This window comes from Diadema setosum, chromosome 20 (genome assembly GCF_964275005.1).
Source record: "Diadema setosum chromosome 20, eeDiaSeto1, whole genome shotgun sequence".
In the NCBI taxonomy this organism is placed as follows: domain Eukaryota; kingdom Metazoa; phylum Echinodermata; class Echinoidea; order Diadematoida; family Diadematidae; genus Diadema; species Diadema setosum.
Genome location: NC_092704.1, coordinates 12,254,738 through 12,279,377, shown reverse-complemented (window position 1 = coordinate 12,279,377; position 24,640 = coordinate 12,254,738). Strand labels below are relative to the sequence as shown.

The following is a 24,640-nucleotide window of genomic DNA, read 5'->3' as shown; positions in this document are numbered from 1 at the left end:
CTACAAGGTCTATCGTTAGCACTGGGACTGGATTTTTTTTTTTTTTTTTTTTTGACAGTATAAACTCTGACACGGCATCCAACGCAATCACGGCCTGTCACGCCTGCACATCCCATCCCGTCTCACGTCCATCCCGTTTTGACAACAATGGCCTAAAACGGGACTGGCGTGGCCGCCGGGAACATGGTGTAAACGCAGCTGCACAACAGAAAGTTATGTCATTGATTGACAAGATATAATCATGTTAAATACGTGTTTCATACACGTTTACTGTTTCATCTCAATTAACCTTAAAGGTAGGAACAGCAAATACTTGATCAGTTCTAGGATACACTGTTGATTGCGATATTTTTAACATACGTTTTCCAAATGCACACTACAGTGAAAATGCACACTACCCTAAATGAAAATACTTCCTAAAGAAGATTTTGATGATGTATTATATACTAAGAATTATTACGACACGATTCTGAGCTGATCATATAAAAAATGTGTCAGCTAGTTTCTGGCGCAGCGAAATGCACAAGAAATTAAGCGCATCATTGAGAATGTAGCAGTATGAGCCGGGATGCCCTACTATCATTCAATTTACAAGCGATTCTCTGGCCCAAATATGGATGGATTGCTCTTGCCGGGGGGTTTGCCTGTAAATAGTTCTATGAGTGCCCTCCGGAATGACGGCAGGCGTATGCTGTAAATAATTGGATTGATGCAAGAGTTGCAGAATGCAAGCAGCACAAAAGCGTGGTAGATGGAACTCCGCAGAAAAGAATAGTCGAAAAGACCAAGAGTAAACAATAGGAAGCCGAAGATATCTGGGGACAGACATACTACATATGCTAAGAGAATGGTGAGGAAAAGCCAGCTTATTTTCTGCCTGACCCTCATGAGGTTTTGAGCAGGAGTTGAACTTTTAGACAGGAGGTCACTCAAACGTGCCGAGTCTTTGCGCAGCGCCCTCGCGACTAAAAGGTGGGTGACGACCATGATGGTTACGGGAACGATAAGCAATGCCAAACACTCCACCACGCCAAAGATCCCCTGCAGCCAAAGTTGCAGGAGCTGAAGCTCACAGCGACACGTGCTCTGGTTCACAACACTCGTGACCGTAATGTGGCTGGCCCTCACCGCCGAAAACACCCATATGGCGACTATCCACCCTTTCGCCCTCCGATGGTTCATCCAGCTTTTCAGCCGGAAGGGATGAACCACCGCGATGTATCGCTCTACGGCTATGAGTGTCAATGTGGCGACGGAAACCCCAACACACCGACTCCAGTATCTTGCATGCTGCGTGTCCTAAAAATGTGTTCGGAACTACACGCGGGATTGGGACGGGCACCATAAAGACTGACGTCAGGAAGTCTGCAGCAGCCAGCCCGCCGACGAGAGTATCAGTTAGCGTTGCTGCCTTTCTTCTCTGGATGAGAACCGCCATGACGAGAAAGTTGCCGACTATTCCCAATAGAGAGAGAATGCACTGTATTGTCGCCCGCGAGGACCACACCACCGGTTCCCAGACCCATTCTCCATCAGAACAACTTCCATCTCCAGACAACACTCCATCAGCGTTGTCCCCGTTGTAGAGTTCTGGCGTTGTTGCGTTTGCGTTGCTTACAGAGTTCAGTATTGTGCTTATGATGTCTGTTTCTGAACGTGATTGAAATGTAGCATTTGTAGCCGGCATACTGAGGGTACGATTTAGATTGACGGAGAACCACTTCTTCTTGCGTCAACCTGTCCAGACAAACAGAAAGCGACTTTGTGTAGCATATGAATTCGTCCCAGTCAACAGTCCAACATCCAGTTGCCTTAAGCGCATAAAATTCAATTACTTTATGTTGCACTATATAATTTAAATCAATTTCATTAACCGCATTAGGCAATAATTTAATGATTTAACAAGCACCTGATGCAATCGACAGACAAATCATTAAAACAACCCCACATGCATAGAAAAATTGCAATCATCCAAGTAGAAGTTGAACAGCCGTGTAAAATGAGAATCATCACAATAGGAATAAAAAATGTGTGTATGTATATATGTATGTTGATGTAAAAAAAAAAACTTACATAGGCAATATATTCAATCAATTAATGTGATTAGCAAATGAATACCACAACTGTGTGAACATTAAATATGAGGAAGGAGTGTCAAAAACAAAGTCGAGCTCTCAGTCAACTTGCCCAGGAAAACTCACTACAAACATGCTGCAAACGATCACATGGCAAAGACGGATAGTTCGATAATTCTCGGAAACTGAAATGATAATTTACCAATTGAAATCAGAAGTCAAATTGCAGCTGCACACCCCGGTTCGACTCTAGCTCTTGCATGGATGAGCGCAAGACCTTCTTCGAGACGATCGCCGCTGTCGTTAAAAATGCCACTCTGCCAATAATGCTTGAATAAGTTATATCGTAATAACCCGTGATTGACTTTGAACGTTCGCGGCAAATCTGGGGCAATACTAGAGAAGTGTTTTAATCTAACAGTGAATGATAAAGCAAATATGCTCATTCGAAGAGTCAAGCCCGAATGTAAGAATAAATCCTTGTCAGCAGACCAATTATCTACGACCTAATATGCGCAGACATACATTATAATCTCCATCGCATCTCAAACTGTCACTCTCTACCGCAGTGATGTATGGTTTTAGGGTTTCCGCTTCATTTAATTTGTAACCCGTCCCCCTTTATCTTTCCTTATTCCCCAACTGACCACAGGTTGCCTAATATCACAGGGAAATGATCATTGTCCTACTATTAAAGTTGATGGATTACCATCAGCAACAGTGACGTGTGTCATTTTGAGCAGCGGGTTAGGTGGAGAGTTTATGCCATAATTATTATTATCATGATATGCTTAATGAACTGAAGGTATTGCAGGCAGCGCATTAGCTGCCAGCCAGTGCAAATATATATATACACATCGTCAAAATGTACAATTCGACAGATCGCCTATATATAATATACATATAAATATGAATATAATATGTCTGTATGTGTGTGTGTGTGTGTGTGTGTGTGTGTGTAGAGAGAGAGAGAGAGAGAGATTGATAAACGCACATGTGCAAGGTTTTGATATCAGGCCTAATATTGATATGAAATAAGAAACAGACATCTTACCTCCAGATGACTTTCAGACATCTGTAGTTAATAAACATCTATAAATATTGGTTACACTAGACACAGAGTTTTATAATTTACAGTGATTAATCACTGTGATGAAGAATGGGAATGTTTACAAAATTAGTAAAAAAAAAAACCACAATGAACGAGGATAATGTTGTAGTAGCTTCGCATAAGAGTGTAGGATATAGGGTGCTTAAGAGAGCAGAACAGAAGAAGAAAGTATGCATATAATCTAAACAGGTGAAATTCTTAAGCAAGTGACATTGTAATGGAATGACATTGCTACATTATTGGAATGATAATGTGAGCCTCCGTTATCATCATCCTTGCTCAGTGCGTTATGTTATGGGTTTTTCAGAATATTGATTTATCTGCTTAACTGCTCAAGGACCACATTAAATTCCACAAATCTATACATGGCACTATCGACTTATGTAGTACATGATGTGAAATCATCATCTGGTACGCCCATTCAAAATAGCAGGGGGAAAAGATAGGGAAATTAAAAAAATGTGAGTATAAAAAAGTAGTGGGGAACCCCCCCCCCCCCCAAAGATTTCAAAAGGTACATTGGTGATCCATTCTTGTTTTCTACAGATTTCCCATTACTGCATTGTATTTTAGAATTATGTGCATAAGTAAAATATAGGCCTACATGCATATAGTTTTGTATGGGGGCGCAATTCCGAAATCTTATCATATAAACCCAGAAAATTTTGAAGTTTTGAAGCTCTACTAATATGAGATTTCCATATAAGGTCAATGTTAACAGGAAGCATTGACGTAAGCATAAACGCTTTGATGACATGACTGTAAGCTGTATCTAATATTCCTCCATCACCTTTAGTGTCCTGTCACTCTCCTGGCGCATTTTAAGACTTTGTAGGAACAACAAAATATCAGTGTAAGCGTCGAGCATGTTTTCAATATTGCGCCAGCCTGCCTCAAACTGGATTGACGTGTCTTCGCTGGAGATATAATGGCTTAGACATCAATTCATTGAGACTGCCTACCACGTTATTTGAGACTCATTATTAATAAACAGAGACCGAAATATCAGTCATAAATCAAAATATATATCAAACGCAGGGTTTGCCAGGAACAATCCAAAATCAGTCAACCAGTGTCAACAGAGCGCTGGCCGAAGAATCTCATTATTTTATACATACATATTTCAAACTGATGGCCTATACACGAATAGAGCAATTTCGTTGATCGAAGTGACTATATAGTACTTTGACTATACTAGTCGAAGTAACTATACGAAGTAACTATACGAAGTAACTACCATTAAGTGAGTAAATTATCCAATGGGAGCGGTGTACAGATTACGTTGCTTTCTGCCGTGAATAATAACCAGAATTATCATCTTAGCCATAATGATGATGAACAAGCTCCGCACGCTGACGAGATGGAGTGTCACTTTCTAGGTCTGTGCTCACTTTTTCAGTGCTAACATCTTTGGTAAGAGCCGCTGAAAAAGCTACAGGTGCCTCTTATACTCCCTTGCTCAAAGGCGAGTTAGTATCAGCAAAAAAGAACAAATTGTGACAGCTGACAAGTCCAAAAAAAAAAAAGAAAGAACAATAAGTTTTTTTTTTTTTTTTTTTTTTTTGGCTGCGACTTCTTTACAAATTGGGCTGACAAGCAATCAGAAAAATGATACAAAATACAAAAAAAAAAAACAGAAAAAAAAACCAAATTGCAGTTTTCGCTGCCACTGCCGTTCTCTTCAAATCACCCAAATTGAAACCTTTCTATCACTTACGGTTTTTTTTTTTTTTTTGGAAATGATAAGATAATTACGCATAAAAAGAAAAAGCAATCTTGTCAAGTCAGATACACCGTTTCACAGGAGGAACAGCAATAGCCTGAACGTTGCTAAAAGAATGTAGTCTTTGATACTAGTACGGCTACCACGGCTACTACTAACAAAACTATAGAGTGTTGTTTCTTTAAAGACTACTCTTATCAGTATTACCACTACACATAAAGCTAGTACTTTTCATATCCACTTCTACAAAGCAGAACAGCAAAGGGTGGTTTGAACACGCACACACACACACACACACACACACACACACACACACACACATACACACACAGAATGTGACTGGCTGGATAACAGAAGTTTCTTTCCCATGCTGATCACGATGGTTATAAAGTCTAGTATAACTCGCTACGGATTTTTTATTGTCTGATGCCTTGATGGAGACTACACCGTATAACAGTTGGAACAAAATTGAAATTTGACAAGCAGAAAGAAATCAATGCATAAAGTCTGTCAACTCACTATGCGCAAAGGGGTAGCAACCATTACAAAGTACAGCGTTCAAGTACCAGACTGCCATGGTATCTACTACTACCACTCAATCAATCAATTTGGAGCTCAGCACTCGTGAAGTGTTGGAAACATTCTGATCAACAACCGTCTTTTGAAGGATACACTGGTATACCCTTTTATCAGCCATGTACCTTTTTTTTTTTTCATTTAATTCGGGGGTGGTCTATCATTTTCCGCAAAGGTTTGCTGTTGAGTTGTTCCAAAATTCCTCACAAGGTCAGTACACGTCGTGGGATAAAAAAATAGAAGAATAAATGACATACACACAAATCTATTCGTCACTAACATTCTTTCTCAAACTATCATGACGGGAACAAGTATATACAATAAAAAAATGTTTATTCCTCCCTTTTGTGATTTTGCTTTAATAAAGGGCCCATGAAAAGGCTTCAGGTGCCCCTATACCTCCTTGCTCAAAAGTCAATTGGTATCAGCATGAACAAAATTGTGATTATGATTCTTTGTGTGGAATACATCACTGCCTCATTTTGTTCATGTGTGTGTGTGTGTGTGTGTGTGTGTGTGTGTGTGTGTGCGTGTGTGCGTGTGTGTGTGAACGTTAAAGGACAAGTCCACCTTCATATACATGTGGATTGAGTGAATGCAACTATATTAGTAGAACACATCAGTGAAAGTTTTGGGGAAATCGGACAATCCGTTCAAAAGTTATGAATTTTTAAAGTATCTGCACAGCCACTGCTGGATGAGAAGACTGCTGCAGTGTATGATGTCATATGCGTACAACGATATAAGGAAAATAAAAAGAGAATTTCATGAAACATCACTTTTTGAATAAAGTGCACATATCTTCGACTTGTTACTGACATATTATGTTAAGGGTAATATTATTCCCCTGCCCTCTGAAAGAGAGAAGTCAGGACTGGTGTTCTTTTGTTATGCCAGAAAAATGAAAATATGTTGAATTTTCTTTATTCTTTCTTCATATCGTTGTACACATGTGACATCACAAGCTATAGTAGTCTTCTCATCCAGCCTTGAGTGAGCAGAAACTTCAAAAATTCATAACTTTTGAACGGATTGTCCGATTTTCCTCAAACTCTCACTGATGTGTTCAACTAATATTGCTGCATTCACTCAACCCACATGTCTATGAAGGTGAACTTGTCCTTTAACTGATGCTATAGATCTGTCTAATTCCTATTTGGGTGATTATGAGTATTACTGCTTGCCTAGACGAAGTGGTCAGAAATTTGGAGGGTTTCATGGCATGTACTAATGAGAAAGCATATTTGTGTGTGTTCAGAAAGATTACGTGAAATCACTTCTCCCTCAGTCATCTGGGTCAAGATAAATAAAGATGTTTTAGGATTTGAGTTTATTTTGGATGCGAGTTGTCTTCCTTGCGACAGCTCAATTTATCACAACTATGAGGTTTTTGATTGTTTAGTACAGGATGTGATAAACATGAAAAGTAAATTTAATGTTCTTTATGGTTTAATTGGGGACTTCAACGCTCGCACGGGGTCACTTGTTGATTATTTAGATAACGATGATGATTTTGTATCTGACCTTCTGGGTTTGAATTATTGTGATGCTTCCAGTCGGTCACCTATCGGTATGTCTTGTGACACGCTCTTGGAACGTAAAAATATGGATGTTAAAGTAGATAAAAATGGTAGTCATTTAATTGATTTGTGTAAAAGTTTGGGTCTTGTTATTGTGAATGGACGGTTGGTAATGATAATGGTATTGGCAATTTCACATGTTTCAACATGAATGGGATATAGTAGCGCAATTGATTATGCAATTGTTTCATGTGAATTGTTTCATAACATCCAAAATTTTCATGTTGACATATTTTGATAGGTGTTTATCGGATGTACACTGCCCCATTACAATGACTCTGCAATCAAAATCTACACGAAATCAACAAAATATAAAGCTGATGTTGAAGTAAGAACGTGTGATACCCCAATCATGATCAGTCATGATTTGTCTCAGTCCAGGTACTTGTCTTTCAAGTGGAATAGTGAACATGCACGAGAATACTTTTATCGGCTACGCGATCTAACCTTGCACTTGTCAGGAATTATGGAAGGTGTTACTGAAGATGAAAGCCAGGAAGCAATAGATCATTGCTACTCTGAAATTTGTAAGTTTTTGCTACGGGCTGCAAAAGATATTGGTGTAAGTGGAAACAGTCAAAGAAGGTTAAAGGGGATAGTATGCACATGGACCATCCAGTGGAAAGGATGTCCTTGGGTGATGTCAATGTGACATTACAAGACGATTGTTTAAATGCACCCATTACACGAGAAGAGGTTGAATTATTGATTAATGACTTGAAAATGCTAAAGCTTGTGGTAATGATTTAGTAAGAAATGAATTTTTGAAAAATATCCCTTTGGAAATGCGCACGATATTTGTTGATTTTCTTCAATTTTGTCCTAAACAGTGGAATTGTACCCGCTAAGTGGTGTATAGGAGTGATTATTCCTATTTTTAAAAATAAAGGTGAAAATACGAATCCGGATAATTACAGAGGAATTACTTTGTTGAGTTGTATTGGTAATCTGTTTCCCATCAGTTCTGAATAATAGACTTTTTAACTTTCGAAAACTTTTTAAAACCAACAGAACGATTAAAAAAAAAAATACTGTGGCGACTGGTTTGCCTCCGCCATATTCCATTATTTCCCCGATAAAACTACAAAACGTTTTATAAGACTACAATTTCACGTGACTGATGATAACCAAAAATAATATATTTAGAAATGTGATTGCACAGCCCCTAAATATATCAACATAGGTGTAAGTGGATGTTCCATTAGATGAAAAGAAATATCCTGCCAGAAACGTCTTCATGACATCTGTACTTATTCTTTAATCTCTCTTATTTAATGTTATTCACTAAATCAGGCCATGTGTAGCTAGTCACGATTAATTCAATATGCATAATAATGGATTGCTTGTTGTTCCAAATATTACGAAAGCATGGGAGATAGGTCGTTTGCACAGGTGGAATCACTTGTCTCTATTCTAGGTAATATTTCGAATGTTTGTATTGTTTCAAATCAGCCTCCTTACCATTTTACTTGAAGCTGCTTTAAGTCTTCTTTCATTAAGAAGAGTTACTACTTAGCATGCTCCTCTCATCTTCCTTCTCTGCTACTTCCTGCCTGACCAGTGCAATTAGCCATGTAAAATTTATGATAGGCCATCGTTATTAAGCTTTAAAATGTACAAAAGATGAATTCTTAACTTTAAATGTATGTCCATGGTTACTAAAACACGCTTGCTCCATGTGTTCACAGACAATTTGTACAAGCGTACGTGTACATGACTGTGACAACACAAATAAGTACACATACACACACGTACATATTATACACACAAACACCTGCTTCCTTTTGCCAAATTATTTATATTTGCACATAACCTAAAATACTTCGGCAAAAGGAAGTAAGTGACATCCTTAGATATGATTGTAACATGCTTCCTTTTGCCAGATTTTTCGTGTTTGCTGCGAATCTATAATCCTGTGGTAAAGGAGGAAGCAAGTTACATAATAATGAGTTTCTATGGGAATACCAAAATTCTTCGAATTGTCATAATTGCATCACCATATAACTTGCACGAATACCGACATTATTTCTTATCACAAATTTCAATGTTGAATTGCCTACCCACAAACATATTTTCTTCATTTGTAACATGTATAGTCGATATCACTTGCTTCCTTTTGCCAAAGTAGGGCAGTATAGACGAACTTTGCAGTTACGGCTCGCGGGACAGGGTCTCGAGATGGGATCCCGTTGACCTGGCCGGAAGCAGCGTTGGGGTTGTCGCGTCGGGGGAGCCGGTGAACGTTCACGATGGCGATGTTGGCGGCATTGTCGGCGTCTCTCCCGAGGTAGCAAAACGTGTCGCGAAGTTTTCGTTTGGTGTTTGCTTCACTCCGTAAAAGAGCAGGTTTGCGCGACGGCAGTAAATCTCCATTGCCGTGAGCTTGTTTTGGAACTTGGTAATTTCGGCTGCCATCTTACTTTTCATTTCTGGAAGCTTCTTGTTCTCAACCTCAATTATCTTGTCAGAGTTTATGCTTAAGGAGTCTTATCTAGTTCTGACAATTTGGTGTTCAATGAAGCGACCTCTTGCGAAAGAGCATTGAGGTTTGCACAAACTGTAGACGAAGAACGAGTTATACTTTGTTGTATGTCCGCAAAAATCAGGTCACTAGGTGCGCTATCATCGCTCCTCGAGTGAGACTGGCCGGCGTCGGCACGGCTGGGTTGCGGGCTTGTTTGGAGGGAACTGGCCGGCCTTTACTGGTAGCTCGAGTAAGGCGGGTCGCCATTTGCACTGATGATGCGCGTTCAGAAATTTCGAACAAATTCCGAGTTTAATGAATTTCAACGCTTACGTTAAAAAAAAAAAAAATCGTCAAATCAGGTTGAAACCAAAGGGGCTGGAGGTGAAAAGCTATGCAGGAAAAGGCAGAAAATAATCCAAGGAGTGGTTGTGAGGGATTAGGGCCGTGGCTGCAGAACCAAGAGAGCTATCAATGGCGGGTCCGTCTCAATCGAGCGCTAAGTCTTGTGAATATATATATATATATATATATATATATATATATATATATATATACATACATACATATATTCTACTTTGAAGTGTAAGCCCCGTCGTGCAGTCTACCGCACTTAATATACAATAAATACAACAAACGATGTAAAACAGTTTCAAATTCACTGCTAATTCCTATGAATTTGTCTCCATACTAATAATCAGCAATCCAGTGATGATAACTGACTATTGATACCACTGCTGAATATCAATACTGACTAATCTATTGAAATAATAAGAATTATCATTACATAATCATTAGCTTGAAAGAGTCCCTCTGACCGATCAGGGCCCCATTTTATCAAAAGATATAATCGATTATAAATTTCCTTACCACTCAGGCTGTCATAGGCTTATGATAGAAATCAACTATATAATCAATTATAACTCTTCATAAAACGGGGCCCAGTTCTAGTATAATGTGTTTTGTATTATATAAACAGCATGCTTTTTTGTGTGTTTTCATGCTGTATGTTTTAATTGATGCCAGTGAGACGCCACATGGGGGATTAATTGGAGTGTTGGTCGTCATTTTGAAAGTTCGTACATCCGAAAATAAAATAAGCTTCGTTATTCCTTAGCTTCGTTATCACACTAATCACTCTAATTCCCTGTACCTAGAGGTCCGTAAAGCCGAACATGAAATAGGGTTTGTTGATTCGACTATTTTTGTAGGTTCGACATTCCGAAGGTTTGTAATCCAAAGATGAAATAAGACTCCTATGGTTCAGCAATCTCAAAACGAAATAAGGTTCGTTACTCCAAAGGTTTGTTAATTTGTATTAATAGAATTAGGTTCTAATCGTATGATTTGGCTTGGTAGATAGTGAATCTGTCTCAAGATCCTATAAGGGCCCGGGCCCTTGGCTCGGTTCTGGGTTTCGAGTCTAACTTAGCATTGTTTTGTGTAATCATGTTACCATTCCCTTTAGTCTGTTAGTAAGAGGGAAATAACTCTATCCCTCTGATAAGACTAGGCAAACAAGACCCACGAGTTCGACAACAAGCAGAAGAGGCCCGCGAGTTCGACACGAAGTAAAAAAGAATCACGAATTCGACGTTACATCACTGGGCTTTACGTCGGTCTCGCGGGCATTGTTTGTTTTATCAATATCAAACTTTGGGCCTTGTTTTCTCAGTTTCAAACTCATGGGCTGTATGATTCGTGGGCTATATAACTCGTGAACTACATGACTCGTGACGTGCACTCGTAAATATCATCAACACATAGTGTTATATTATGGGAAGAACATGGATAATTATCAAGGATAATTAACATGGCCTTGTATATCAGTTATCAATACTGTGTTTATTGATATATAATTTTTTTTTTACTATATATCAGTAACAACAATATTGTTATTGTTATTATTGTTATCCTGTATCACTTATTATCATCATGATTATAAACGTAATGCTGTAGGTATTGCAGGAAACAAGGCACCATTGCATTCCGTCACGAGTAGCTCTTCTGTACCCTATTGACTCCAAAGCAATGGTATTTATATGTGACCCTGTATCACAAAACCAATAAAGAGTAGCTAGAAATGGATATGAAATGAAGGGCTGATTCTGAAAAAAAAAAGACTTGGAGCTTTAAGATGATTCAATTCAAATGAACTTTCCCAACCAATGCTATTAGAAAGAAAGTAGTAGTCTGGAAAAGTGTATACTGAGAGAAGAGGCTCCGTAGTGTAGGGTCTATTCAAGCGCTTAACCTACTGAAGCCATGCTATAGCTGCACATTGAACGGGGCAAAAACAATAACGGGATAATTATATTAAACTGAAATTAAGCAAGCTTTATCGACATATTCTATCCATTACGAACACCAGCTGTCAAAACAGTAGCCTCTTCATTTCAAAGGTTATTAGAGTTGAAAGTGAAGAGTGTGTAAAGGATTTTCAAGAAATGAAAAGGGGTTACCAAGACACACGTAATCACACTATTCTACAAAAAAAAGTGTTCTAAAAAAACGGCTAAAGAATGTGTAAAGGCATTTCAAGAAATGAATAGGGGTTTCTAAAACACATGTACTCACACTATTCTAAAAAAAAAAGTGTTCTAGAAAAACTGCTAAACACATGATTTCCCATTCGTGTCATGATCCTAAACTTTACAATACTAGTAATGTAGAAGGAGAATGGCGCTTTCACAAAATATGAGAAAACAAACAAACTCAGGATTGATGAAAGAAAGATATTATTCAGAGGGGTGAAGGCTCAGGTTTTTGAGTTTCTTCAGCTTGTCTCCCTCTACAAATGAAAATTTGTTAAGATCGCAACTGCTGATCTGTAAATTAACAAACATGTCGGAAAAAAGGAACCTGTGGGACTCGAACCTGTCATCTACTGTTTCAGTTCCGGGCAGCGACACTACCACCAGGCTGTCCCTGGTTGCCGGCAGTGACACGATGAACATGGAACAAATACCCAAGCTCCGAGATTCCGACATTGTTATGTTAAGTAGTCCAAGGCGGACAAGACATAGGATAAATGAAAGAAAGATATTATTCAGAGGGGTGAAGGCTCAGGTTTTTGAGTTTCTTCAGATCAGCAGATCTGTAAATTAACAAACATGTCGGAAAAAAGGAACCAGTGGGACTCGAACCTGTCATGTACTGCTTTCCGGGCAGCGACACTACCACCAGGCTGTCCCTGGTTGCCGGCAGTGACACGATAAACATGGAACAAACACCCAAGCTCCCAGATTCCCACATTGTTATGTTAAGTAGTCCAAGGCGGACAAGGCATAGGATAAATGAAAGAAAGATAATAAATCAGAGGGGTGAAGGCTCAGGTTTTTGAGTTTCTTCAGTTTGTCTCCCTCTACAAATGAAAATTTGTTAAGATCGCAACTGCTGATCTGTAAATTAACAAACATGTCGGAAAAAAGGAACCAGTGGGACTCGAACCTGTCATGTACTGCTTTCCGGGCGGAACTTATCGACTGGCCGGAACGGATCGCCTGTGACACCGGCAACCAGGGACAGCCTGGTGGTAGCGTCGCTGCCCGGAAAGCAGTACATGACAGGTTCGAGTCCTACTGGTCATTATCTTGTTTACCTTGACCATCATTCTTTCCACGTGTAAATCCTGTACCACTGGCAATTCCAACCCAATGATATTTTGCCACTTTCGCGGTCTATCGATTCTATAGCCTTGTCCTTTTGTGTAAGATTGCCATAAAAACAAATCAAGTTATACATGACAATAGATTGGATAAAGGAATTGTAGAAAAGAACCATCAGTGTTCTATCCAGCCTCAGTTTGCTCAATTATTGCCTGATGATTGAGGATGTATTTCGGACAGCAGCTGGTGACTGCATGCAGCTGTGGAAAAATTATGGAAATGAAATGCCTAATTTCATTACTTTATAATGTGATTTTTTTCATTGCGTTAGGGTGTTACCGATGATGAATCTTTATTTGCTGTAACCTATTATAGATAATGAAAATGTTAAAAAGAGATATCCGAAGAATAAAAAACAATGGTAAGTTGTGATTATTAATTTTATTATTCCATTTGTTAAGTTAATTTCTGATAAGGTGCATTGATTCTTGCAGTGTCTAAACTTGGTCCCAAGTCCAATTTACCCATTGTCTAAAACGAATGATTACTTAGCCATCCATGACCATGTATGCATAAATATCATTTTGAAGAGGAGTTTTTGGTGTATTTATTATTATCATTATTATTATGCTCCCGCATATCCAAAGAGTATAAGAAGGTATACAGGAATTGTGTGTGGTTGGTCGGGCGGTCGGGCGGTTCGTCGCAAAGTTTACGTCGCGAACTTTTCTACAGCTCTGAATTAATTCTGATGAAATCTGGGGTATATGGTGATATTGAGTGATTATCTTTATACTGTTGAAGTAATTGAGTTCAAATTTGGTGATGATGAAAGTGAGGTGTAGATTTGTAGGATATATGTTTCTCGTGTGTGTTTGATACACACACATTGATTTCGGGTTAATGTATTATGTTATTATGGTGCATACGTTACTGTATGTTAATGTGAGTGAGTTTCATTTTGTACTCTATGACATGTCTGATTGCGGTGTACCTGTAATGTATTGGATGTTAATTTTGTTCGATATCCAAAGTATACAAATTTCCAGAGTGGACAATTTGAGTATCTCCTCTTCCGTTTATCCTGTTCAGCGTGTAGGCATTCTCTCTCTCTCTTTCTCTCCTTCTTCCTTTAATTTTGTTTTTGCTCTAATCCTTTCATTCGTATATTCCCCTCAGTTTAGTCATGTCACGTTGTTGTGTCTCTGTTGTTTCATTTTGTCTTATATTTTTTGCATTATGCATAATTACGTACTTGTAATTATAATAATTATTTTCAAAGATATCTTAGAGTGGTCTAAAATCTAGAAGCAATGCTCCTGGTCAGAGAAGAAGAGAAGAAGAGAAGAAGAGACGACAAGTGTATGCAGGGTAGTTCTCATTTTTACCCTGCAAACATAACTTTGTAATTCCAGTATGTCTGCATATCTTTATTAGTTTGTTGATTACCATTGAATGTCATACTTTGTAATGTATGTTTGCTTATGATTGCATTTTTGATTTACTTTGTATTATGTTTTGTTGAAAGAAAGATGAGAATAAAATAAATACATGAAATGAAATCCACATGCATAGCTCCATTTTAGTCCCCTGCATACACATTAACAGTTTGTTTGCAGACTACTAGACCAACATTCTTTTTTGTTTTGAAGTACAGCTGAACAATAATTTTCTTATCAGAACAAAGCTCACCGAAAAAAAACAACAACATGTTCATCCTTGCTGTACCCTACCAGCAAACCTCCCTCTCTCCTCTTTCCCACTTCAAGCAGTCTCTTATAAATGTAGGACCTATAACTATAGTATTATCATGCTCTTTCGTTGAACTGTTCTTTGAAGTTTTGTCTATAAATAAAGGCTAATCGCACACTGTCTGTGCAACGACTCCAGATGATCGACTCGTACGTATTTGTGCATGCTACTTAGCTAATACATTGGAAGCCCTACAGTGATTTCATTTCTTCGCGCCACTTGTACGAGGCTAAAATATGATTCATTTCAAGGGAAATTATCAGAACGTAAAAACAGGTTTGTCCTTGATATCATTTCAAAAATGAAGAAATAGCTTTCTTAGATTTTTGGCTTTGGTATAGGCATCCACAATAAACAGATATTATTTTGTTTTTAATGAGGCCTACTCGCACAACCCGGATAGGATCGGCGGTTGCGGAACGTTTCTGCGTACTGCCTATTGTGCGGTATATTCGTTCCGCGGAACTAATCGACTGGATTCAGCCAGTATATCGGTTCCCCCGGAACCCGGAACGGATCGACTGTGACACCGGCAGTGACACGATGAACATGGAACAAATACCCAAGCTCCGAGATTCCGACATTGTTCGTCCAAGGCGGACAAGGCATAGGATAAATGAATAGAAAGAAAGATATTCAGAGGGGTGAAGGCTCAGGTTTTTTCATTTGTAGAGGGAGACAAACTGAAGAAACTCAAAAAACTGAAACTCAGGATTGACTAGATTGATCCGTTTCACCTATGCCGAGTCCTCATGCCAAATCAGGGCCTGCGACCTTCCGTTGGTTTTGTGAAGCACGGGTAAACTACACGGTACACAATATATTGCTATACAGGTTTAACACATCTTTATGAAACCATTGTCGTGTCGTATTAGCTTTCAGGAGATCGGGTGATCCAATGAGTTCTTATCTGTTACAGTCTCTAGGCAGTCTATGCTATCAATTCACAACCACTCAACTAAAGATGACATTACATATCATTTTGTCGCTCTTGTCACGTTACTTGTTGTTCCTGTGGTTAAAAAAAAAAACGAAAAAAGAAAAAAATAATGAACTTGTGACACTGAAAATAACAAATTTGATTTATCAAGGTCAGTGTTACCATGGAACATGTGACATGCCTGTATCCTGTCTGTGGTAGCTGTTCCAAGAACTCCTTCATATCGTTTGGTTTTTGCTTTTTTTTTGTTATTCATTTTCGAACTGACAAGATGGCTGCATATCCCATGCTCTGCTACACTAGCTGGTCTTCTGTAGGATCCAGGCAGCGCGGCAAGCAGATATAAGATTAGCGTCAAGTTAGAGATTCCTTGTTACTTGCATCATTCCATAGATGCTAGTTGGGCCAACTCTCATACCTCCTTGGTTGGGCATCACCGATTTCAGTCCGTGGCTCCGTATAGAACATTCCTAGTTACAAAGGGTTCCAGTAACAGACTGTGTCGCGATGGGCTTGGATTGGGCGGTCGCGTGTTTTTTGCTCACATCTTGGAACATTGCCTCTGCACAAACCGAGTAAGACTCTTGATCTTTGCTCATATCTTGAACATTTCATTTGTAATCGTGTCAGCAGATGACAACTTAGATAACATTTCTGTTCCTGTTAATAGTTTTATCCAAATCAAATACTACCGTGACAGTTAAACAATGAACATCGTTATTTTCTTTGTCATTATAAAAACAAGCTATGAAAATGCATATTCATATAATGCAATTTGTACAATACATGCAATCTCTTGCAGTTGTTATCTAATGTTGGACAACATTACCAGTTAATCGAAGTTTAATGTCGTATTTCACTTTGATAACGTACCTTCAAATATTGTATTTCCTTAGAGATTCAGGACAAATGTCTTACAATACATTTTACCGAGACATATCAATGCAAACCAGCAAAAATGATAGGAATAAGGAATTATGCTTTCATTTGCCTATAAACAATGTATCACCCAGTCTTGTCAAGACGATATTTTTGGGATGAAAATGTGAATTAATCATTGTTTTCGTGTTTTTCGCAATTAAAACGCAACCGACCCATAACTTTTATAAGTTAACATCACATCTCATGAGGTCCATAGCTTCTGTTTGATTTTCTCTCCACCTGTATTTCAGTTATGTGCTATGCGGGGGGCGTGGGTATAGTCACACAGCTGGAAGTTCATGTGGACAAACATGTATCACAAAATTCAAATCGTAAATTATTGTTTTGATATTCATGTGTCTTTAAATTCCGCGCTGTGATTCCTATTAATTATAATTGTGATGACAAAGATGACAATTGATATAACAAAGTTAAGGAAGTTAAAATAAGGTACGCTGGACAGAACTTCAGGTCCTCAATAAGTGCCCCAATTTATTTACAAAACTAAAGAATCAAAAAATAGAACCATGCAGGCAATTATTACGAATTTTATATAAATGATATATATATATATATATATATATATATATATGTATATATATATATATATATATATATATATATATATATATATATTTATGTATATGGGTATATATATATATATTATATATATCAAAGTCACGATAGATAAATGTATTAAATGCCAATTAGTTTTTATTCAAAATCCATTAATGTCATTGTGAAAATGCATAAGCACTTTCATCTCTGATGAAGGGGGAGGCCCCCGAAAATTGGATTTTGAATAAAAACTAATTGCCATTTAGTGCATTCTTCTATCGTGACTTTACTATTCATATATCTATAGATATCTACGAATAGATTATATGAGACGTAATTTCCCCCAATAATTTCTTCTCTGTTATCGGAAGATTACCTTCTTTGGCAACTTATAGACATTGCTATTTATTTTTATGGAGAACAGAATGTTAATATTATATGTTTATAATACTATAATATTTCCACATTTGAATTATTGTAACATTGCCTGGAGTAATTCAACTGATTATTGTATGAATAGATTGTTAGTATTAAAAAAAGAGAGCCATTCGAGTACTTTCTAGTTCATACTTTTTAGCCTCTTTTAAACAAATTGAAAAATTAAAATATATTTAATTTAAATTATTACAGTATTGCAATTTTTATATTTTTGTGTTTTAAGAATGTAATACCTCGTCACATATCTTTGAATTTTCACGTCAATTGTGATATACATAACCGTTATACTAGATTATCTTTTGAATTCCATATTCCTTTTGTAAGAACTGATGTTTCATTTTTGTTTAGAAGGGCCCAGTTATATGGAATGATTTGAGTGATATAATAATTTGTAGCACTTCACTTGTATTTTCAAAGCACAGATTAAAAGCATATATGCTATGTATATTTCTTCATGATCTATGAACTTATTTATTCCCTTTACACAGAATTTTATTCTGTGCATATAGCTTTAATATTATATTATGTTAATGATATGTGATCCTGCACCTCAAAACCAACAAACAGTCGCCATGGATTTTTAGTTACGGACAGATTCTGGAAGAGTAGACTCTAAGCTTTAAACTTAATGATGTATGAAACTCAATTCGAATGGATTCTCCTAACCTATATAAATATTGGAAAGAAAGCCACACTCTGGAAAAGTTTGAAGTGAGAAAGAAGTCTTTGAAGAAAAGGATCTATTCAAGCACTTAATCTTTACTAAGCCGTGCTACCTGTGCCATGAATGGGACAACAACATGAAGTAAACCACTGTTGCAAGAACAATAAAGGGATTATTAGATTAAGCTGAAATTGAGCATGCTTTATCAATACGTTCTGTTTATGATAAATGTAAACTCTCAAAACAGTAGCATTACCCTTTTAAAAGTTATTAGAGATGAAAGTGAAGAGTGTGCAATGTATTTTCAGGAAATGAAAAGGGACCGCTAGGAAAACCTGATCACGCTATTCTACCAAAAAAAAAAAAAAAAAAAGGGGGGGGGGTAGTAGAAAAACTGCTGAAAAAACACTTTCCCATTCAATCTATGATCCCAAATTTAAGAATAATGTAGACGAAGAATAGCTCTTTCAGAAAATATGAACAATTCAAAATGTACTTGGTTGACCCATTTCACCTTCATATTTTCTGAAAGAGCTACCCTTCTTCTACATTATTCTTAAGTTAAGGATCATAAAACAAATGGAAACGTTCCTTTTTAGCAGTTTTTCTACAACCTTTTTTAGTGAGGTCAGGTATGTCTTTAGAGGCCCCATTTCATTTCTTGATAACCCTTCGCACACTCTTCATTTTCAAGTCTAGTAACTTTTGAAAGGAAAATGCTACTATTTTGAAAGTTGATACTAATCATGGACGGAATGTGTTCATATACCATGCTTAATTTCAGCTTAATCTAATAATCCCTTCATTGTTGTTACTCCGGTGGTTTACACCCTGTCTTTTGACCCATCCATCGCACAGCTAGCACGGTTTGGTGAAGATTAGGCGCTTGAATAAACCCTGTACTTCAGTGCCCCTTTCCTCGGTTCACACTTTTCCAGAGTGTGTGCTTTCTTTCCAATATTTAGGTAGGTTGGGAGAGTCCATTTCAATTGAGCTATACATCGTTTTAAAGCTTAGAATCTGCTCTTTTAGAATCTGCCCATAACTAAAAATCCTTGTCTTGGCGACTTTTAGCTGGTTTTGTGATGCAGAGTCACATACTGTATGTATATGTATAACAGCTTCGAAATTTTGGATATCGCCAGGACTGCAGGATACTAACCATGCAAAGATACCACGCAATTCGATAAAGCAAAAGCTACATATTTGTAGGATGACAAAAAAGTAGGATCTCAGACTTAGAAGTTGAAGCAATTAAGAAGAAATAAAGATTTGTGACTTTTGATTTGATATTCTTTCTTTAAACATTTTCAGCAATACCACCTTTGCGAGCAGGGTTCTTGACTTTCACGTCCAATCTTGTTAGGGTATCACGATAACTGTTCAGTATCAGTATCATTCGACACATTTTGTAACTTTATTTTTACTGTTTTTTTTAAGAGTACAATGAAACATGATAACTATCTCCGCTACTTTCCTTTGTTCCTCATCAAGGCATAAGTGCCCGACATACGAAAACGTCGAAATAGAATGCCCCAATCCTCAACAGCTTGGCGAGATGTGCATAGACAGACGGTAAGTCAATAAATATGTCTGAAAAATGCGAAAGTATAAATAACATTTTTTTTTCAATGAAGGTTATCATGTCTTGCAAACATCTATTTTATTTGTCTACATCAATAAACTCTAAAGGGATATTGTTAAAATGAAGTCAATAAATTTGCAGAATGTAACTTTACAAAGTCCTAACGTTGCCTTTATGTCTATAGTTAGGAGTTTTTCTTTTTTTCAACTGCTACCGTGCTTATATAGATCTATTAACATGGTTAATTCATCAAGTCTTGGACTAAATCCTCCCGAAAATCAAAAGGATCTTATTTTCTCTTCCAACTATGCAGACATTAAAAACTTTCCAAAAGAAACCTCCTACAAATTATGTGTTACTGTCAGTTTCAGAACAAAATTGTCCATATATCAGTAGCCAGAAAGGAGGAGAATAATACACTTTATTTTTTCCACATTTCCAAGTATCATTTGACGACTTTCGATTTCCCATAAAAACTTAATTTATATTTGTTTTGATTATTGCCTTTATATTTCACACTCTTATTTTCCCCAGCTTTAGTCGTTATAAACCATTTATCTCTAAATCCACGTTATAAACGCATGTCCCTTTTTAATAATAAAAAAAGATGTCCATCAAACAGTACATTTCAGCACTTTGTATGCCTTCCCAACAAGCAAACGTTAAAAAAAAAATTGTGTCACTATATTATCAAAGGAACATTAACTAGTAGAAGATTAAAAACACTTTAAGATTAAATTACTGAAAACATCTATTTTGTTTTTATTTGTTTCTCTGAGGTTTCTTGATAATACTTCTTCCCAATAAACATTTAAATTTATGACTTTTTCCCAGTGAATCTGACTTTCAGCAAAAAACAAACAAACAAACAAAAGAGAACAAAAAAGCTTTTTGGGGGAGCGGGTGGAATTTTTTTTTTTTTTTATAATTCCAACAGATAATTATTAATTGTGATTCTGACAAATTTATTCTATTAAGTTTGTTCAACTCCCCACCGCAAACATTCAAATCTTTCAATGACGTGTTTTTGGTTTCTTTGATTGTTCTTTTTTTTTATGTAGTAGTAGTAGTAATATCCAAGAACACAGAGCAGTGCTTTTATGTAGTCTTATTGATTGTAATGCTGTTTGTTTCTGTTATATGTTTATTTTTATGGAAGTGTTAAATAAACCTGAAACCTATTACCTGTGGTGAGTGCTCATGGTAATACCTAAACATGTTTCCGCCTGGCTATAACAAAGGGAACACTGCACACATTTTTTTATTTCAAACATATTTCCAAAAAGATGAGACCAGTTGAACTGGTTTCAGTTGAGACCATATAAAGACTGGGACTACTCAGATACAAACGAAAGCTGCGCATTAACAACGTGCTCACGAATAATGTAATCATAAACATCACAAACACGCATGTTGGTTGTGATAAACAAATTGGTGCATACACACAAAGGCACTTTCTGACGCAGTGTGTTACACATGAAACCAAAGTCTGTTTTTATTTTCCAGCAGGTAAAAGTACATATTTTGTTTCAGCTCTCTTGTACTTACATATAATTACATAAACTTGAGTTGTAAAACGGGGCTATTCCTAATATCGCACGGACGAACATTTCACAGCTTTTGATTAACTGTAAAAAGAAAGGGATATTATTGAAGCTATTTTCCCTCACCAAAATACCTGTATGAAAAGAAAACATCGACACATAATTTTTGGGCAACACCCTTTCTGTGACCTTGGAAAAATTGGAAAACGTCCTCTGGTTGGACGTACGCAGAGAGAATCTTTTTTCCAGCATCTCATTTTCAATTTAGAATTTATGTGATTTATTCAGATTTTTTTCTTTAAATTCAGGTATGAGTATAAGAAGAAAATGTCAAATGATAATCAAATACCAAAATTATTTGTTGTTTTTGTTGTTTATACATTCATATGTGACCGTGCATCACAAAACGAACAAAAAGTCGCACACACTGATTTCGCGTGAGGACTGAAAATAAGTGAAATGGGTCAACCTAGCCGATCTTGACTTTTTCGCATTTTCTGAAAGAGCAAGTCTTCTTTTACATTATACTAAAATTTGGGGTCATAAAACGGGCAGTTTTAGCAGTTTATCTCGAACATTTTTGATAGAATAGTGTGATTAGATGTGTCTTTAGAGTCCCTTTTTAATTTCTGATAAACCTTGTCCACACTCTTCACTTCAACTCCAATAAGTTTTGAAAGGATAGTGCTGCAGCTTTGAAAGTTGGCATTAATTATGGCCAGAATGTGTTAATGAGGCATGCTTAATTTCAGTTTAATCTAATAATCCCTTCATTGTTGTTGCTCTGGCAGTTTGCTTCCTGTTTTTTTTTTTTTTTGTTTTTTTTTTTTTTGTCCCATTCCCCGCACAGCCAGCACGGTTTGGTAAAGATTAAGTGCTTGAATAGACACTGTACTTCAGAGCCTCTTTTCTCAGTTCACACTTTTTCTGAGTTTGTGCTTTCTTTCAAATATTTAGATAGGTTAGGAGAGTCCATTTGATTTGAGTTATACATCATTTTAAAGCTTAAAGTCTGCTCTTTCAGAATATGGTCTTAACTGAAAATTCATGTCTGGCGACTTTTTGTTTGTTTTGTGGTGCAGGGTCACATATGGAGATATTCTATGTTTTAGTATCATGACGGACGTACACGGTTGGACGTAGGTACAATTTGATGTACATTGGCCCTAAACATATAGGAGTAGAGCATTTTCATTAATTCTTAACCACAATATTCATTATTCCAATCTAGAATATGATATAGCATTTAATCAGAATAATCAACCTAATTATGTTTTCTTTGCATTTCCATGTTTTTCATTTAAGTATTGTATTTCTTTACAAGTTTTGACAAACTATACAGTTCTGTGGATTATTTCAACTTCAATATACAGTAAGCCAATCGTTAAAAATTCAACAATATTCCCTATGTCCCATTAGACAAGACCTGAATTAAAACAAATAAGGGGGGGGGGGAACAAGACAGACATACATTGTAATAGGGTCTACATGTACATGATACAATTATGAATATCTGGAACCACACTACTGCTGCCTGACAGTTTAACATTTATCAAACATTGAAAAAATGGCTGCAAAAGAAAATGAAAAGGAACAGAAGGTACATGCAGCAAAGAATAAAAATTTCACCAAAAAAAAAAACATGGCAAAAAAGTCACATAAATACATGTGAAATTAAGCTTAACTATACATGTCTAGGTATGTAGATGTAACATAAAGTTTTTCCCGCATAGGCGACGCCTTTCTCCGTTTCACTAACCCTGGGCCACACGGCAAATCGATGGCGGGGGGGGGGGGGGGGTAGTCTACTGGTAAATCCGCATGTGAGCTTTCCGAACTCATTTCATAAATGCTGAGCTCCTGCAAGAAGGCAGTATATGTAGGTAATGTCTTTAGTATGACTCGGCAGATCGTGAGGCAGAGGTGTAACCATTGAGCTACCTCGCCGGTGCTATGTGTGTATAAATGCACTTGATGTATCTGTACACTTTCATAATAAACACGAGACTTATAATGGAAGCTGTACAGAAACGTGTACTAATTGAAAAATCTACAGGGACAGTGTGTATATGATATAAATTATACTAAAGTTAAGCTTGAATACTCTAGTATTGCATTAAAAACAACAAGAGAATAATTTAAAATAAAAGAAAACTACGGAATAACATAAGGAGCTCTGTGTGTTAACTTTTTAAAAAATTACAGCCATTCTTGCTTCTCTCTCAATTTTGAATTTTCGTCTTTAGCATTTTTGAGGGGGTGGGGAGGTCTATTTTTTATGAAAGGAGCTCCTTGAATGAATGTGGAAATGTTATTTACCTGCAAAATGTACTTGGAGTTGTACCTGTTTATTTATGATAAAGGGGTTTGGTTAGGAAACACCACACCAAATGAATATTCATTAGTATTACTTTCGTTACTCAAGTTTGCAATGTTATAACCTATTAAACCATTCAGCATTACCCATATTACCCGTCATCACTCTGTTGTAACTCGGTAAAATGTTGGTTTCAACACGGTAATAACAGTAATTTGTGGAACTTGAAAATTTTGCTGGGATTGCTGCGAGATTACTGTTATTACTCAAGTTTGCAAAGTTATAACCAATTAAAGCCATGTAACATTACCCATATTACCCCTAATCACTCTGTTGTAACTCGGTAAAATGTTGAATTCAACACGGTGATAACAGTGATTTGTGGAACTTGAAAATTTTGCTGGGATTGCTGCGAGATTACTGTTATTACTCAAGTTTGCAATGTTATAACCAATTAAAGGCATTTAAGATTACCTATATTTTTACCTCTCATCGCCCTGTTGTAACCCGGTAAAATGTTGGTTTCAACAGGGTGATAACAGTATTTTGGGGGACTTGAAAATGTCGCTGGGATTGCTATTCAACATTACCCATTTTACCCCTCATCACCCTGCTGCAACTCGGTAAAATGACGGTTTCAACAGGGGGATCCTCTGAAATTTGGTGTCGAGTGCGATCTTTTCATATCGACCTTATGTAAAAGTCTCTTTCGAGAACAAACCTTGTCTGATTAACAACATTCTGGACGGTCTGATTTGTAGAGTGTTTTTACGCGATTTGCTTT

The 24,640-nt window shown here is 37.0% G+C and overlaps 1 pseudogene; it reads right to left on the bottom strand.

Annotated features, from left to right (window-relative positions):
- The window catches only part of LOC140243423 (uncharacterized), an 89,652-nt pseudogene extending 88,665 nt beyond the window's left edge, over positions 1-987 (bottom strand).
- Positions 988-24,640: the final 23,653 nt, after the last annotated feature.